Below are 17,134 nucleotides of genomic sequence, written 5' to 3' on the forward strand. Positions count from 1 at the left end.
TCACCTAATAGATCCTCAATTTCCTTTTCCACTCTTCTGTGCATTATTATTGTCAGCGACTTGGATGCATGAGCTGTTAAGCAGACTGTGCGATAATTCTCACATTTGTCGGCTCTTCCTGTCTTCGGAATTGTGTAGATGACGTCGGCACATTTGATAGGTCGACATATGCTATGAACGTGTCTTCATTTAATTCATCAGTCGCAGCATCAGAATTGCATGCTGGTGCCCTTCTTTTCCCGAAAACTAATCATCATCATCTATCAGATCCTGAACTTTCTTTCCCGTTCCTCTGCATGCTGTCCATATCAGCAACTTGTATGTATGAGCCGTTAAGCTGATTCGACTTGGATGCATGAGCCGTTAAACTGATTGTGCGATAGTTCTCGCACTTATCTGCCCTTCTTATCTCGGTGTGGGCTCTACTTCCCCTGATTTTTCCTCGTCGTGGTTATTTCGCGAGACGAAAGTGGGACGAGGCAAAATGTTGCTTGTCTGCTCTTGGGATGTTCACTTTCTATAGCAGTACACGTCTCAGTCATGCACAATGCCTCTATTCATAAGTTTAACTCAGGGGTTTGATGGAAATCACCGTGAAATTCTTTCATCCTTACCAAACGAATTCGTCACGAAACACGGCGCTTTCCTTTAGATCGTCTCTATCACATTTATTAATTCTATTTGCTGGCAGTCCCAGACTGACGAAGAGCACCTAAGAACAGGTCCAACTAGTGTTTTGTAGCTACTTTTAGATCTTTCGATATATGCCCTTCAAAAACAGTGTGTTCTTGTCACGCACTGTGGGCTATTTATCACATTCCCATGTTATGCATCACAGGTTGCTCTTATATCTCGCGATTTCACCTTGTTAAGAGTAATCTTTTGAGTTCTGTTTCCAAGCAAGTATTGATTCCAGCTGACTTTATTATGCCTCGGAGAAATTTGGCAAGACAATTACTGTTCCTGCTATTTCACAATAATAATCAACATCAACAGAAATCTCAGAGATTACAAGGATCATGAGGTTATCTAGGAGAAACTGGAATCCGATAAAAAAAAAATGTATAAACGGCTGTCAAGAGAAAATGAGACCAATGGATACAAAATTGGTCAGGTGAGAGTAGCACTCGCGCACTGTATGTTCTGTACGTACTCCATTAGGGCCTATGCGCGTAGACAGTTCGTCCATTCCGCGAATCTAGACTCAAGATTTTTGCCTGTTAATACACCGCGAAGGAACTATACACCTTAGTGTGTGACATTAATTTCAACTTGAAACGTCTATCCATTCTTGAGAAAAAAGGTTTGAACAATCCGACAGCCAGACGAACAGACGCGCTAGGATTTAGTTTTCACTGATTCACACAGGTAAACTGTTTATTATACGGAAAGTAATCGCCATACCTGTTAATACATTTACTTATTTTCAACATGCTGGATAGCAACAAGGCAGCAACTTGAAATGATTCGACAAAATTGTAAAACACCGTCAAAGTTGCATATAAGAGTGTCTTTATTAACTGATGACTAGTTTCGGATCTTTACAGTTTACTTTCAAATGATCCACATAAGTCATACAATAACATCCATTACGTGCGAACGCTAGGCAGCGTGTGTGTGTTGGTGAGTGCAACATTTTATTAACAAAACGACCGTAGTGTGCTACATGGAGTGAAACAATGAGCATTACTCTGCTGCATGCAGCACAATACTGTCTTTTGTAAATAAAATGTTGCACTCAGCTATACACACACACGCGCCATGTGCTCAACGTTCAAACTCAATGGGTGTTGTATGACTTACGATGGTGATTTGAAAATGGTCTGAAAGCAGTCATCAGTTAATAAAGACAAACGTTTGTGTAACTCTGACGGTTTTCTAAAATTTTCTTAATACAGTAGAGCGTCGATTATCCGAAGTAATTGGGGGACATGGGTGTTCGCAAAACTAGTTTGTTCGGATAATCGAACTGCACATGTTTATTTGCCAAAAAGAAGTACTGTACAGTAAATTTATTCATAAAAACAGGCATCTCTTTTAGTATTACAAAGTAACATACCAAGGCAACTTCGGTAGGGATATATAGTATGTGGCACAGTTTATTAAACAAAAATATATACACAGAAAGGACAACACGTTTACGTTTAAGCATTTTGTATCGTCAAGTTCACTTCTTCACGCAGCAGCACACAAGTGGTCGTAACAGAGAACAGAAGGTGACTGCACCGTGAGAAGCTCTTCTTGGGGGCGCGCAATCCTTTAAACTGAGCGGAGCGGCACGCCTCAACTCTTAGCTGGCGAAGCTGTTGCTGTGAACAGCTTTGATACTGCCGCTACTTCTACTGCCAGTGCCGAGCCGACAGAAGTGTGCAGATTGTTGAAACACAGCGACTGGCGGCTCGGCCGGTCAGCAGCGCCTTGTGAAGGCCCCATTAGAAGCAATGTTCTGCCAGTGGTGGCCCAGTGCGGCGACTACTGGTTTGGGAGTGAGGGGGATGATGGAGTGTAACAGGTGCGAGCGAGTACACAGTTCGGTTAAGCGGTCGTTCGGTTGACCGACGTTCGGATAATCGACGCTCCACTGTACATTTATCCCACTGCGAGTCAAGGCGACCGATGCTTTCACGGAAAACTGAGATTGCCTACGGATTCATGCCTGTACCCTCTCCGACGTTAGCAAATAAGACAGCCACGAATGTCGTTCTTCAGAGCTCCAAAACCATAGGAACTGCATAGGGGAGGTAGGGACTTCATGGAGGACGTGTTAGTGCTTCCCAGCGAAACTCCTTGAGCATACTCGAAACAACTTTGGCAACATGTGTACAGGCCCACGGTTGGTTGTCCCGACATGTAAATCAGGAGCTAACGGTGTCGCGGACAGGTCAGTGACGTCACAGGTCAATTGAGTGTAGACTTCCGAAATCCTTAGTTTGAAGCAGACTGCTCATTCGCAAGGGGCGTCGTCTGCTAACATCTCAAAGCTGCCACTCAGAACAGCAATTGTGTGTTTCCGTGTCTGCTTCATCTATTTTCCTCTTTCTTCCGTTACACTGCAAATGTTGCATGAAGACTTTAGATATATTTCCCACAGGACAGAGCAAATAACTGAAAGCAAAGAAAAAGTCCACAATGGCCGTACATAACGACCACCTCCTGAACACGAAAAATTATATTCGACGCTGTTAAGTGACTACAAATGAAACAAGATGTAGTGGATGAAGTGAAAATGTGCTATTTACCGGCTTTTCAAACCGTTTGCTGTGTTTGCGTGCATATATTCCCTCGAGCAAATACATATTGATGTTGTAAAATATTTCGAACGACGCCTTGCCTGTTCTTTCAGTTCTCGGCAGTGTGGAGAATTTACCAAACCATCTTCGTCAAGAATATCCACCATGAATATTGCTGTATTTATTAGCAAACTCTAGTAGCATGGCTAGGTTGGTAATGATGTGACTATATTCACAGTTTTCGTAAGATGGATGGTCTCTCGTACCTCACTTCAGGCGGCAAACTGCGCAGCCGGCAACTCTCGTTAACACACACAGTTCTGACGCAGATACGTAATTAAAAGCGACTACTCGACACAGACAAGTCTCAGTACAGGAATAACACGCCAGAGGCGCTGCAGTCGGCTCTGAGTTTGTGGCATAAAGTAAATGTTGACAATGCATCTCCATAACAAGTTGGAGGCAGCTAAGAGACGGATAGTACAAGGGCGACCTGGAAAGTAATACCTCCGAGTCTTTTATGTGAAAACTCTTAAAGCTTTTTAAATAAAACAAACGTTACTAACATTCAGCATCTTCATTCTTTTTGCCTTCTTCTTTACTTTGGTGGCTGAACACATTCCTCCCAACGAGAGCCCAGTTTGTTAGTGCCGTCAGTGTAGAATGTTGGCCTTTGAAGAAGGAGTCACAACCTTACCTCTGCTTGTACCACTCGAAGGTGTTTTTTAAGTTATGCAAACAGATGAAATTCGGATGGAGTTAAGTCGTAGCTGTAGGGAGGATGATCGATGAAAGTGAACAGAATGCGTCGAACTGTTGCAGACGTCCCAGCGCTCGTGAGTCTTCTGACATTGTCATTGCTGAAGGAAAGGCTACTCCACGTCTGGACGAACTCGTCTGCGATTAGCAACTCGACTACCAGCACGCCGTTTCTCACGTACTGACACACTGACTTTAGTCACCGATGCTACACGCTACAATTCGAAGCTCTCCAGTGGCAGAGGACCGCTGATAAATAGACATGAAGAATAAAGGTGTAGAACGTTACTAACGTTTGTTTTATTTGAGGAGCTTTAAGAGTTGTCACAAAAAAATTCGGAGGCATTACCTTTCACTACGCCCCCGTATGTGTTAGCTACATACATCTTTATGCCATTAATTTATGAATTAATCGCATTTTGTTTACCGCCTTTCTTTTAAATTCTCTCTCTCCCTATCTGGTAGAAATACTACACTACTGCACCACGAAGATGATGTGCTACAAACGCGAAATTTAACCGACAGGAAGAAGATGCTGTGAGATGCAAATGATTAGCTTTTCAGAGCATTCACACAAGGTTGGCGCCGGTGGCGACACCTACAACGTGCTGACATGAGGAAAGTTTCCAACCGCCTTCTCGTACACAAACAGCAGTTGACCGGCGTTGCCTGGGGAAACGTTGTTGTGATGCCTCGTGTAAGGAGTAGAAATGCGTACCATCACGTTTCCGACTTTGATAATGGTCGGATTGTAGCCTGTCGCGATTGTGGTTTATCGTATCGCTACGTTGCTGCTCGCGTTGGTCGAGACCCAATGACTGTTAGCAGAATACGGAATCAGGAGGGTAATACGGAACGCTGTGCTGGATCCCAACGGCCTCGTATCACTAGCAGTCGAGATGACAGGCATCTTATCCGCATGGCTGTAACGGAACGTGCAGCCACGTCTCGATCCCTGAGTCAACAGATGGGGACGTTTGCAACACAACAACCATCTGCACGAACAGTTCGACGACGTTTTCAGCAGCATGGACTATCAGCTCGGAGACCATGGCTGCGGTTACCCTTGACGCTGCATCACAGACAGCAGCGCCTGTGATGGTCTACTCAACGACGAACCTGGGTGGATAAATCGCAAAACGTCATTTTGTCGGATGAATCCAGGTTATGTTTACAGCATCACGATGGTCGCATCCGTCTTTGGCGACATCGCGGTGAACGCACATTGGAAGGTTGTATTCGTGATCGCCATACTGGAGTATCACCCGGCGTGATGGTATGGGGTGCCATGGGTTACACTTGTCGGTCACCTCTTGTTCGCATTGACGGCACTGTGAACAGTGGACGTTACATTTCAGATGTGTTACGACCCGTGACCCTACCCTTCATTCGATCCCTGTGAAACCCTACATTTCAGCAGGATAATGCACGACCGCATGTTGCTGGTCCTGTACGGGCCTTTCTGGATACGGAAAATATTCGACTGCTGCCCTGGCCAGCATATTCTCCAGATCTCACCTCAACGTCTGGTCAATGGTGGCCGAGCAACTGGCTCGTCACAATACGCCAGTCACTTCTCTTGATGAACTATGCTATCGTGTTGAAGCTGCATGGGCAGCTGTACCTATACACGCCATCCAAGCTGTGTTTGACTCAATGGTCAGGCGTATGAAAGCCGTTATTACGGCCTAGAGGTGGTTGTTCTGAGTACTGATTTCTCAGGATCTATGCACCTAAATTTCGTGAAAATGTAATCACATGTCAGTTCTAGTATATCTGTCAAATGAATACCCGTTTATCATCTGCAATTCTTCTTGGTGTAGCAATTTTAGTGGCGAGTACTGTATAAATTATTTCGTTTTAAGGTCGTTGTTACGTTGTGATGTAATGATCAGTTGTCTTTAGTGCAGCCTGGGTCTAGGCTACTTTGGTGGGTGACAATTTGGTTGCTGTTTGTGAATCCAACAAATACGAAAATAAATAAATCTATGCAATAAAATAGGGCACCTATAGCCGTCCTTTCGATGTTTTGTTTCATATGGTTACCAGTTTTGGTGATTCAATATACCATCTTCAGGCCTTAATTGACGCTGTGGAGTTAACTCCAATCGTATACGCGATTCCAACATGCGCCAATATGTAAGAACTGGTATCTGTAAATGGTAACAACGATGTTGTGTTAATGATTGAAGACACAACAACGTTGTTAGATTCTACGGAAACCAGTCTTCATCCTTTTCCCGTGACACTGAAAATGTAACAACGATGTTGTGTTGATGGTTGGAGACACAAAAGTGTTGTTAGAGTCTACGGAAACCAGTTCATGTATATTGGTCACTGACGGAATCGTATAGCCGCGTCGTCTTGGGCGCCTTGTCACGGTCCGTGCGGCTCCCCCGTCGGAGATTCGAGTCCTCCCTCGGGCATGGGTGCGTGTGTTGTGCATAGCGTAAGTTAGTTTAAGTCAGATTAAGTATTGCGTAGGCTTAGGGGAATCATCGAAACTGACAGCCATATAATACATTACATCGAAAGTTGGGTGTTCCATTTTGCTGCATTAGCGAACGGCCTAAGTCCCTCAAACATTCAGTCAGAACGATGCACATGCAGAAACTAAATAAATCTCACTTGTGATGACAGAGTGATCTGTAGCATCGCCGGAGGGTCTATTGTTTTTCCAGACTGACAGTTTCATATTACACTAATTTCTCTTTACTTGCGGTCAACGGCCTGCAGTACACATGTCAATATCGGAATAACCAAGATGCGGTAAAAGCAGAATATGAAAATGCAGTGTTGAATTATTTATCGTGCGTGTATTTGCCTCAGCAAACTAAGTGTTTTTTTAAGCGAGCGCGGTTGCGAATACCGAAGGGTTATCTGCGAATACCGAAGGGTTACCTGCAGATATCCGCAATGTCGGTGTTATTATACGCTTTAAACCTGCGTTCAAATGACCTAGATCGCATGAATGGCCACCACAAGTCCGTTGTAACGTTAGCTGAAAACTTCAAGTCTGTGGTCATTCTTGGAATGTCTGCGACACCCTTGTACAGAGGAAATCGGTTTCCTTTATTACCTTCCGCCTACGACCGCTTTATCAGCATCCAGGGAACCAGCACCTTGTGACTTCGCGTTGCCCTGACCTTATCTTTCGTGTTCTTTGTGTGAAGCACGTTCTAGATGACAGCCCTGGCTACTGACTACCTGAGAGGAGAGAGTTGCCGACTTTCTGGAGCCTTCAGCCTTTCTAGTGACAAAGTGATCACGTGCCTCGGAGTAAACATTAGTGAGACTGCTTTAACAAAATGAACACCACGGTCGTAATCTCATATAATGTGAACTAAGTTGATTTCAAATTACTGCTAGGATCCAAACTGAAACTATCGATTTGGAAGAAATGTGGTAATGTATTTTTGAGACGCAGATGTTCCTTAAGTCCCACAGAATTTTAAGGTCGCCGACACAAAAAAACTCATCGATCTAGTCAGCAAGGAAATTTTACATTTCGAAGTTATTTGTGGAAATGGATTTCTCGAGACAGCACAGTTCCTAACTGATTTGGGGCCTAGGGCAGTGCAATGAGTAACAAGCAACTGTTACATCGTCCAACTACCATTTCGAGAAATTTAAAGGAAACGACCGATTATCTGCATGAAGCTGTTTCTCGAGAGGTGAGGAATGTTTTCAGAGATGTAGAAGAGGCACAAACAAGTCGATCTAAGGAGTGATTCGTATCGTAAAATAAACTACATGGGATTGGCTGCACATTAAATTAAAAGTTAATAAGGAAAACCCGAGGATTGAAAGTTTTCAAAAGAGAGATATTTAAAAAAAACTGCTAAACGGTTGCCAACTTATTCAAACATTGTAGCAATATGACAGTGGTCAGCGGACATTCTGTTGGAGCACACGACTCGAGGAGACATCGATGACGATAAGAGTGATGTACAGCGACCAATCAGTCTTGTCGAGTCGTCAAAACTTTCTACAAAGATTTGGCCTACTGAAGCAACTGCGGAACTCGCTGCAAAGAGATGCGCACACACGATGAGACAGCAAACTAGACACGCTTGTTGAGTCAGTTAACTCGCAGTGGTTCAAAGTTCTACCAATTTCATCTGAGAAAAATCGAGCTAATTTAATTGACTGTTCTGACATAAAAAAGTTGGAAGGTGTAACAAGCTCCCTGACACCATTTATTAACGCCCAACAGAGATCTCGAGGCCTCCAAAATACCAACGCAGTATCCATGTGAATTACAGAAATTTGAAACTATTCTCCTGTCTAGGAACAAGACTAAGGATGATGAGAATTTCTAATATATCAAAAGACTAACGGAAAATCACTTCTAATCAATAGGTGAGAAATAACTGCGCACGAACTTACAACGTCTTTAAATCCTAAATACAAAAGCTTAATATTACAGTGCAGAGGAAGTTAGGAATTAAGTTGCAAGAAATTGTCCACATCTCAAAAATAATGAAAAAAACAACACATCTGAAGGTCATGCAAAGAAACATGAAGCTGATGGATTTTTCAAAAAATTTCAATAATTTTGAACTTGCTGAGCAAAAATCATTCAATATTTTCTAAAGGAACACACCGCCATTTGACTGGTTTATTGTTTATCTAAGTACGACCCAGGTTTCGGCCTCTTATGCATTTTATGGTATTTTATTTTATGCGTTTTACATATACTGCAGGACACCTAACATGTTGTGAGTCTCACGTTGACCATAAATTAAGTAAAATGCCAGATGTGAAATCACCATATTGTAATAACCTCAGGGAATCATCGTACACCCACGATTATTTACCGATCTGTTACAACATTGGGATTTTACAGCCGCTATTTCGATGGGAGCCAATATTTTTCTCAATTTATTGCCAACTTTCGAGCTTGACAACATGTTACGTGTCGTGCAATATATGTTAATGGCATAAAATGAAATACCTGAAAATGGCATAAAAGGCCGAAATCTGGGCTTTACTTAAATAAACAAAAAACAGTCAAATGGCGTGTGTTCCTTTTAAAAAAATTGTAGAGCCGTCGGAGGATGAGTCTACAAGTTACATCGGTGTTGCAGCAAATGGATATTCCAAATATATCAACGACAAACTCCAATTTGCGGATCAAATAGCTTGGTGACGCGGACGTGAAAGCGTGTATGTACTCACGTTTCCGAACTGGCTTAATTTATACACTGCATTCCAGCATCCAGCGCGCAATCCGAGAGGAGCTTCTCTACTGCGGGACGATTAATTCTGGGCCAACGCATTTATTTGAAGCCACAGACAATTGAAGGTATTCATCTTCCTGAATAGTAATCTGCCATACTAAATAGGTGCCTGTACAGCTCCCCTTTATTTGCTACCTCCTTTTTACAGTTTGATGCAGCACTTTTACATTTAAGAACTCGCTCAAAATATTGTGAAACTTTTTACTATTACCTAGAGGAACATTTAACTTCAAAATCAGACTTTTGCGATATTATAAAACTAAATTCGTTATTTGCCTACCTAAACTCTTAATATGCATGACAATAAAACTATTCTAGACCAGACTGTTCCTGCTCGTGGAGCATTGTTGCTCTTTGTGAACGATGAAATGGACACGAACACTTCCGAGAATTGTCGCTTGCTGCAAACAACCAAATGCGCGAGCATAGCGGAGCCTTGTGATCTGCCTGCCGCGTCTTTCATGATCGCCGACTTAGCGTCCCGCACCACATGGGCTGAAAGCCGCTGAGAACGAGTACCAACATAAGAGATGATTACATGCGTTGTTAACATCTGCTCTAGAGCTAAAAATGGCAACGTTGTCTTCTTGCCGGTTTTCTACACTCTTAAATCTTAAATGTGCATTCTATTTCCAGCTGCCTTCAAGAACGAAGCAGTAATTAAAAAAAAAAAAAAAAAAAAAAAAAATGCGGGGGAGGGGGGGGGCTCCGATTTGTTAAGGAAGACATTACAAAGACCCGTGTTTTTAATTTATTCTTAGAATTTTCGTAACGATAAACCATTTTATTCGATAATGATCTCGGAGTCTTCACCAAGCGGAGTTATGATCACCTTACTTATGAGTGTTGTATTTTGGCAAATCACTAAAAAGGCAGTAATGCTCCAGTCTCTCTTCACCCTCCGTGGTAATTTTACACTTCTCTTCTTCTTACAGTCTCAATTTGAGCTTAGGAAGTGATCAGGCAAGGCCGAGCGCAAATTTTTTTGGTCACTATGATAATTAGCGACAAGGTTTTTGGATTACAGAGATAAATGTTCGACAGAGGAGAAAGAACAATTTTTGGTGGCGAAAATGCAAAGGATCCGGACTTGCTCAGCTTTACACTTTCCCGAAGTTCCTCTTTTAGGTATGCATCTCTATCTTCTTGCAGTGTAAGAAAGAACATTTTCTGTATTAAAGAATATCCCCGGCAGGCAAATGTATGAGCCTAAATGAGGAGAATTTGGATTATTATTTATTTATCATATGGCTTTTAGTGCTGGGTGTCTCCATAGGAGTGCTCAATTCGCCTTCGATGCAGCTCTTTTGATCTAAGTAGAGGGGCTACATCTTTGTGGCAATTAGAATCTTTCAAGAAAGAAAGGTATTTGGAAGGAATTGGTTGTGGCCTATAGGAAGGAATCAACCCCGGCATTTGTCTAAACTGAAGATGGGAAACAACACAAAACAATTTTTAACGCTGCTGGCGGATGGATTCAAACCACCTCGCTTACCGAATCCAGGAATTGTTATCTCAGTGGCCCAATATCCAGAGCTACCCAAAGTCGGTGAAGAATTTGGAAACTGGTTGTTGTACATTGCTTCAAAATAAAATAAAATGCATTACAACGGAAAATTTAATTCTGACACTGCATCTTTTTCCTTTACTTCTGCATGTTTACTCAATTGATAGCCCTAGGACGAATGCATATTTTAAGATTTAATTGTGTGTGGAATTGCTGTCTTCAGTTGTTACCGTTTTATGAGAGCGTACATAGATTCTAGACGAAAGGGACAGGGAGGGATGCAGATCGTGGTCGGTTCGGACGGATTCAAGCAGTCCGTCGAAGCAATCTTTTGGAAACGAACGAATTGCAGAGTATGCTTTCATCCCGTACCCCTTCCGCTAGGAACTGGGTACCGTCCAGGTGACCAGATTGGGCGATATTTTGCCATTTTATGCTACTAAGAATTTTTTAAAAAGGAATTCTACCATTGCCGTTTCGTTGGTATTTTAGCTGATAAACGTGATTTTTGGGCGACACAGACAAATCCAAGTATATTTTTATGCGCTGACTTCAATTTAGTGTTGTTTGTAATTATATTTACCATTACGCTGCCTTGTGAAATACTTAAGTATTGCAAGTACAAAAGTTCTATCAGCCTCTAAATAACGAATTCAGTGCTACCAGAAAACTGCTATAGATACGTAGGCTACTGTCGTAGTGCGTACTAATTTTTAACTTAGCATAACACTAGCAGATGAATTGAAATTAATTTTGCTCTTCTTCCCTGTTACAAAGTTTTCTACAACTGGAAACTACCACAACAGCACGCAGCACGAAAACAATAAACGGTACCACTTACATTAAATTCAGCTGTAGGTAAGAGCTGAGCTGATTAGCAAAACTACGAATGAGCTCAAACAAACCAGTAACTGGTCTTGGCTAACATAGGGATGGGCGATAACCGATAATCCTACCGCTGTATAGATAGTTTAAGTACATCGTTGGCGTTGCTGACTGCCGATTGTGCGTAACCCTTTTCCCTCTTATGCCGTGTGTAATTTCATTTAGGTGATTTTTTTGGGGAGGGGGGGATCAGGACCCCCTGGTACCCCCCTCCCCCCCTTTGGCTATGGACTTGCTGCCTTACATCTAAGTAATTCCTATTTCTTTTGCAGCAACAGAACTCAATTACGAAGCTTTTAAGCATTTACGTGATAAATAGGCTCTTCTAGGCCAAGCTGCTATTTGGAATTCTTCGTTTCGTAACGCACTTAACTCTGAGTCCTGTTTGTTATTCACATACGCCATAAATAACGTTCGCTATAAAATCAGTGAACATGTCAACGTGTGTATGCGTACACACTAGCAATGACAGCTAAGCGCTTCGTCGCCCGAGATTTGCTTAGTGTTTACGGGCGGCAACTCGCAGCCAACCCTGGTTGCGGCTCCGTCTGCTGGCGGTAACATCAAAGCGTTGGCGTTGGTGATCTGTTGTTGAATTATGAAGGCCCCAATGTTTCGAAAGACAACATCTTTTTAGGAACCTGCAGCAGAAAGTCAACAGTCACTCACAGTTTTGTTTGTTTCTCTTTATCGTTCGCGGCAAGACGATGTCAATAAAGCCAACGTTTTCCTTTTCACCTCTAATAATTGAGATATTCCCCTCCAAGCGTCTGGTCTTTTCAGTTTGGTTTTATAATCGCAGTTCGTAGGAGCCCATAAACAGCCCCGTTCACGATAAAACTATCAACTTTAACGCTCTCTCCCTATTCCTGTGTCTTTAAACACAATAAACAGAAACCCTTAAGCCTGCAGGGAAAACAGCGACTGTTGAAATTTTTTCAGGAGAGCCAAAAATCGCACTCAGTATGTTTTACTGACTGGTTTCGCTCCTTAACAGCCAATTACTGTCCTTTAAAATATAAATTTCAGAGTCTCTGAAGACGCTCTACATACATTAAAGAGCGAAACCGATCAACAGAACATTCTAAGCGGCACTTGTGGATATTCCGAAAACTTAAATACACACCCGTTCTAAGATGCACGACAAATCGCTACTGAACCAACGAACGTTCGATCCGGCGTTCAGCCGGCCGTTGTGACAGAGCGGTTCTAGGCGCTTCAGTCCGTAACCGCGCTGCTGCCGCAGTCGCAGGTTCGAATCCTGCCTCGGGCGTGGATGTGTGTGATGTCCTTCGGTTGGTTAGGTTTAAGTAGTTCTAAGTCTTGGGGACTGATGACCTCAGATGTTAAGTCGCATAGTGCTCAGCCATTTTTTTCGGGCGTCCATACTACGGAAAGGCGTCACAACTACGTGACTTTAACAATATACAATTGACAACTTGTACCACGATTTCGTTGACCTTGAGTCACAGAGAAATTCGCAAAATACGTTTCAGTAATTATGACTGTGTGTTATTATTTGCCGACCGTATCAAGAATACGGCAGGCCGTGCTGTATTAAAAATGATTATTTACATTACCAGTCTAGAGCATGAAATGTTTTAAAAATTTGTTCTCTTCAAATGCCTTTCTACATAAAAAAAGACCAAGCAGCTTTCGTGACACTCCAATATGCAGAAGAACTAAGTTTATATTTGATATGACAGTCACTAAAAAATGCCCAGCACTAATTCACATGAACGTAGACAAAAATTCTGGTGAGGCACAAGCCTTTTGTCAGTCCACACTAGAACCGCCGGATTTTTTGAACCTTCTAAAAGTGCCATATGGACAAAAATGGCGCAGCTTTAGTTCATGCGTTTACAGTTCGTCCAACTTTTTTCTTAATTTGAGGGAATGAGTAGTTTTGTAATGTATAATCACTCTAATGGTCAGTTATTTTCTTTTACTTCTAACCATTAGGTACAGTCGTGCTAGCTACTTACGCTCACCACCAGGGCTAATTTCTTCTTTATCGAAATATGGTAAAGCATTCAACGTATACTGACAATGTTTAAGGACAGCCGTATATATTAGGTACCAATGAAATGAGTGAACCCCGACACCTCAACTTGCACTGGAACTGCTTCTTGTCGACCATGAATACTTTGACAGTTTGTTGTTCTTCTCCAGCATATGTGAGATATGAGAGCAACTTTCACTTTCTTATCACCCCGCCCACATTGATCCTAAATTAGACGTGAGGAATATCATGATTTTCCTAAAGATTCTTTTCTCTGACCAAAGAACTCCCACTCCTTTGGATTCAGTGGCACCACCAACATGCAGAACAGTAAGAAATGCATTCAGCTCTTCTAATGGTTAATGGAAATGAGCGTTTGGCGTCATTGGCCGGGAGGCCCCTAACGGGGCAGGTCCGGCCGCCTTGGTGTAGGTCTTATTACATTCGACATTGGGCGACCTGCGCGCCGGATGGGGATGAAATGATGATGAAGACAACATCCAGTCCCTGAGAGGAGAAAATCCCCGACCAAGGCGGGAGTCGAACCAAGGCCCGTTAGGACGGCAGTCCGTCACGCTGACCATTCAGCTATCGGGGCGGACTCTTCTAATGGTAATGACCATTCTGCACCTTCTAACGATCTACAGGCCTCTCTTACAGTGCCTTTTTTTTTTTTTTTTTTTTTTTTTTTTTAGGTGTATATCAAAACCGATTTGTCAATAAACAAGTGCCAAGCATGACACGGTAAATCAATTATGACTCGTCATTAATCATATGGATAAGGATCAGAATTATCTTGCTTTCCGCTCCTTTAGGAGTACCAGTACTAACAGGAAATACCTCCCACTTTGGTCCATCAGAAGCTTCAATATTTGTACCGGCAATCGATCCACTGAACATTTTGTACGTGAATTACGACGCCTTTTAGCATATGCGTTGCTCAGTTTTGCATCATTTACGTGTAGCCATACTCCATAATTCTTACCTTGAACTATGGTGGCAAAACAGCCTCAACTATCTTCTCTATTACCGAAACGACATGACTGACGTTTGGATGAGGTGGCACATACAGGTAAGTGTAATGAGCGTTATTCATGGAATGAAAACAGCTGCTATGAAAAAAAAAAACTGGGAAAACAACAATATCCTCTCAACTACTGTGTACAGTATACATGAACATTCATCAGTATCCTCGCCGCTGCCCTCTGATTCATCGGAGTTCCGTGCTGTACTTAGTTTCACATCAGAATCAGCTGAATTACGTCTAAATACCCTTCTTCGAATTCAGATGCTTCACTATCACTTGTCAAACCTAACATCTGCTCATACGTGAGGCGGCGACTAGTGATGCACCACTACTTCACAGCGCCTGTGTGTGTTATATGAAGTTCTATGCCGTCAAAGACGCCGCACTTACAGTTTCACATCCGCTACCAACAATGTGTGGCTCTTTATTGAACGGGCCGAAAATGTCAGCGTGTTTCGTGTTTTTCTTGAAAGCTATGCAACTGACGGCGTTGACATTTAATTCAAAATGAACTAAGCAAAAAATGTTAACTTTTGTAGCGCACACCTCTGAAACTTTCACACAAAGTGTGCACCAGGGTCAAAGTGATTCAATTGTTTGCTGGAGAAGTTGCCTGAAAATATAATTTTTTTAAATGAAATTGTATTCTCATGTACTAAACTCACTTTATTTCACTTTCCTCGTGTCCTTTTTCAGTCAGTATTAATATTAATGCACCCAAAATTCGAGACGAAGTAAAGGCCGTCACGGAAACTTCTCACTGAAGGAAAGAACCAAAAGACTTTATTTGCAATTTAATCAGGCGAAGGTACTATTCATCCTATAAAGTGCAGATACTACGCGAATACTTTGAGGTGTTCTAAATGCTTCATAAATCCGTTCATTCATTACTTCCACATTCTTGGAATATGGACTAAAATGTTATAGGCAGCTGGCAGCCCTGTACTATTAGAGCCAGCTGTGTTCCAACAATGACCATTCTTACCGTGGGCGACTGTATTTTCTTTATCACTGTCTGAAGATACGGCAGACTGATCAGTTTCGCTATCTGCTGCAGGAGCATCACATTCAGAATCACTTTCTTCACGAACGTCAGTTACGTCACTTTCACGACTGAGTACTTCCAACAATGCTTCCCGCATATCATCTTCAGTTAGTAAAATGTCATTCCTAGCTGCCGTTTCCACATAAATATACTTAACACTCAGCGACAGAACATGTACGCATTGTGTAATCCAGGATCGCAGTGACCTTTCAAAAAAATATTTCTGTCAAATTAATTAAGCAACATCGTCTCACAATTTCGAAAGCCAGCCCACTGCCAGGTCTCACTCAAGGCTGAATTTACATTTGTGGCAGCGGGATGTGTACGTGGACTGGCACAGGCACAGTAACGAACAAACAACTCCAGTGTCAGAGTGACATTGCTGTACACTTCTAGAGTTAAAAGTCATAAACCATCAGTACGCCTCCTAAGCCAATTAGAAGAGGGAGAGCGATTACGTGTCGGACAAACATGTCTCGTCGACGGTTCTATTGTGAAATTGCTTGGTTCAAATGGCTCTGAGCACTATGGGACTTAACATCTGAGGTCATCAGTCCCCTAGAGCTTAGAACTACTTAAACCTAACTAACCTAAGGACATCACACGCATCCATGCTCGAGGCAGGATTCGAACCTGCAACCGTAGTAGTCGCGCGGTTCCGGACTGTAGCGCCTAGAACTGCTCGGCCAGCCTGCCGGCTTAAATTGCTTGACAAAACTTTTAATTTCTGTGGACGCGGATAAGGGTCCTGTGGATGCGATGGGTGCAGCATTATTTTTCACCCGCGCGGACCTCCAAGTCAAAACAGCTGCTTCGCCATCGTTACTTCCCACGACCCGCTCGCGACAGGTGTTGACATTAAGTCGAGGTTAGCGCGCGGACTACACAGTTTTACCAGCTCACTTGCCACGAGCAGTCGACTGAGACAACAAAAGGCTCGTGCAAATCGGACTTTTAGAGAGAACTACCGCCCTTGTACCAAGAGGAAACACCGTCGTTCTTCTCTTCGTCGCAGCCACCTTGCGAGAACACCTGCACGCAGGCCGGCAGTGCGCGGTCGGCGTCGCACCTGGGAGTGTCGTGTTGACACGGGGCGCCGCGTTCACTCACCCCTCTGCTGCTGCTGCTGGCGCCGGCGCGCTCCACGCGGCACTCACACACACTGCACTCGCCACTGACACCTGTTGGGTAGCCGGCTCTCGCGGCCGCAGATAACGCGCGCACTATCTGCGTGACGTCACACGGCCACTGTGCCCGGGGTGCAGCTCGCCTCGCGTCGCGAGCGGAAGGCGGCCGGCCTACTGACTGCGGCCCACGTGTGGCGCTCTCTCTACCTGTCGCGTGACGTCACGCCCCTACCAGGCTGGGCGCTGCCCCTTCCAGACGCGGCCAGCCTTGGGACGAATGCCTGCCCGCCCGCCTGCCTTGCCTGCAGC

At 43.3% G+C, this 17,134-nt stretch overlaps 1 protein-coding gene across 1 annotated transcript in view; it reads right to left on the minus strand.

Moving 5' to 3' along the window:
- The window catches only part of LOC124577539 (EF-hand calcium-binding domain-containing protein 4A-like), a 797,374-nt gene extending 780,499 nt beyond the window's left edge, over window positions 1-16,875 (minus strand). Inside the window, exon 1 of the mRNA XM_047131228.1 lies at window positions 16,809-16,875. The gene's annotated coding sequence lies outside the window, so the exon portion shown is untranslated. The remainder of the gene's footprint in view (window positions 1-16,808) is intronic.
- Window positions 16,876-17,134: the final 259 nt, after the last annotated feature.

The sequence above is a fragment of the Schistocerca americana genome, chromosome 1 (genome assembly GCF_021461395.2).
Source record: "Schistocerca americana isolate TAMUIC-IGC-003095 chromosome 1, iqSchAmer2.1, whole genome shotgun sequence".
NCBI classification, from domain to species: domain Eukaryota; kingdom Metazoa; phylum Arthropoda; class Insecta; order Orthoptera; family Acrididae; genus Schistocerca; species Schistocerca americana.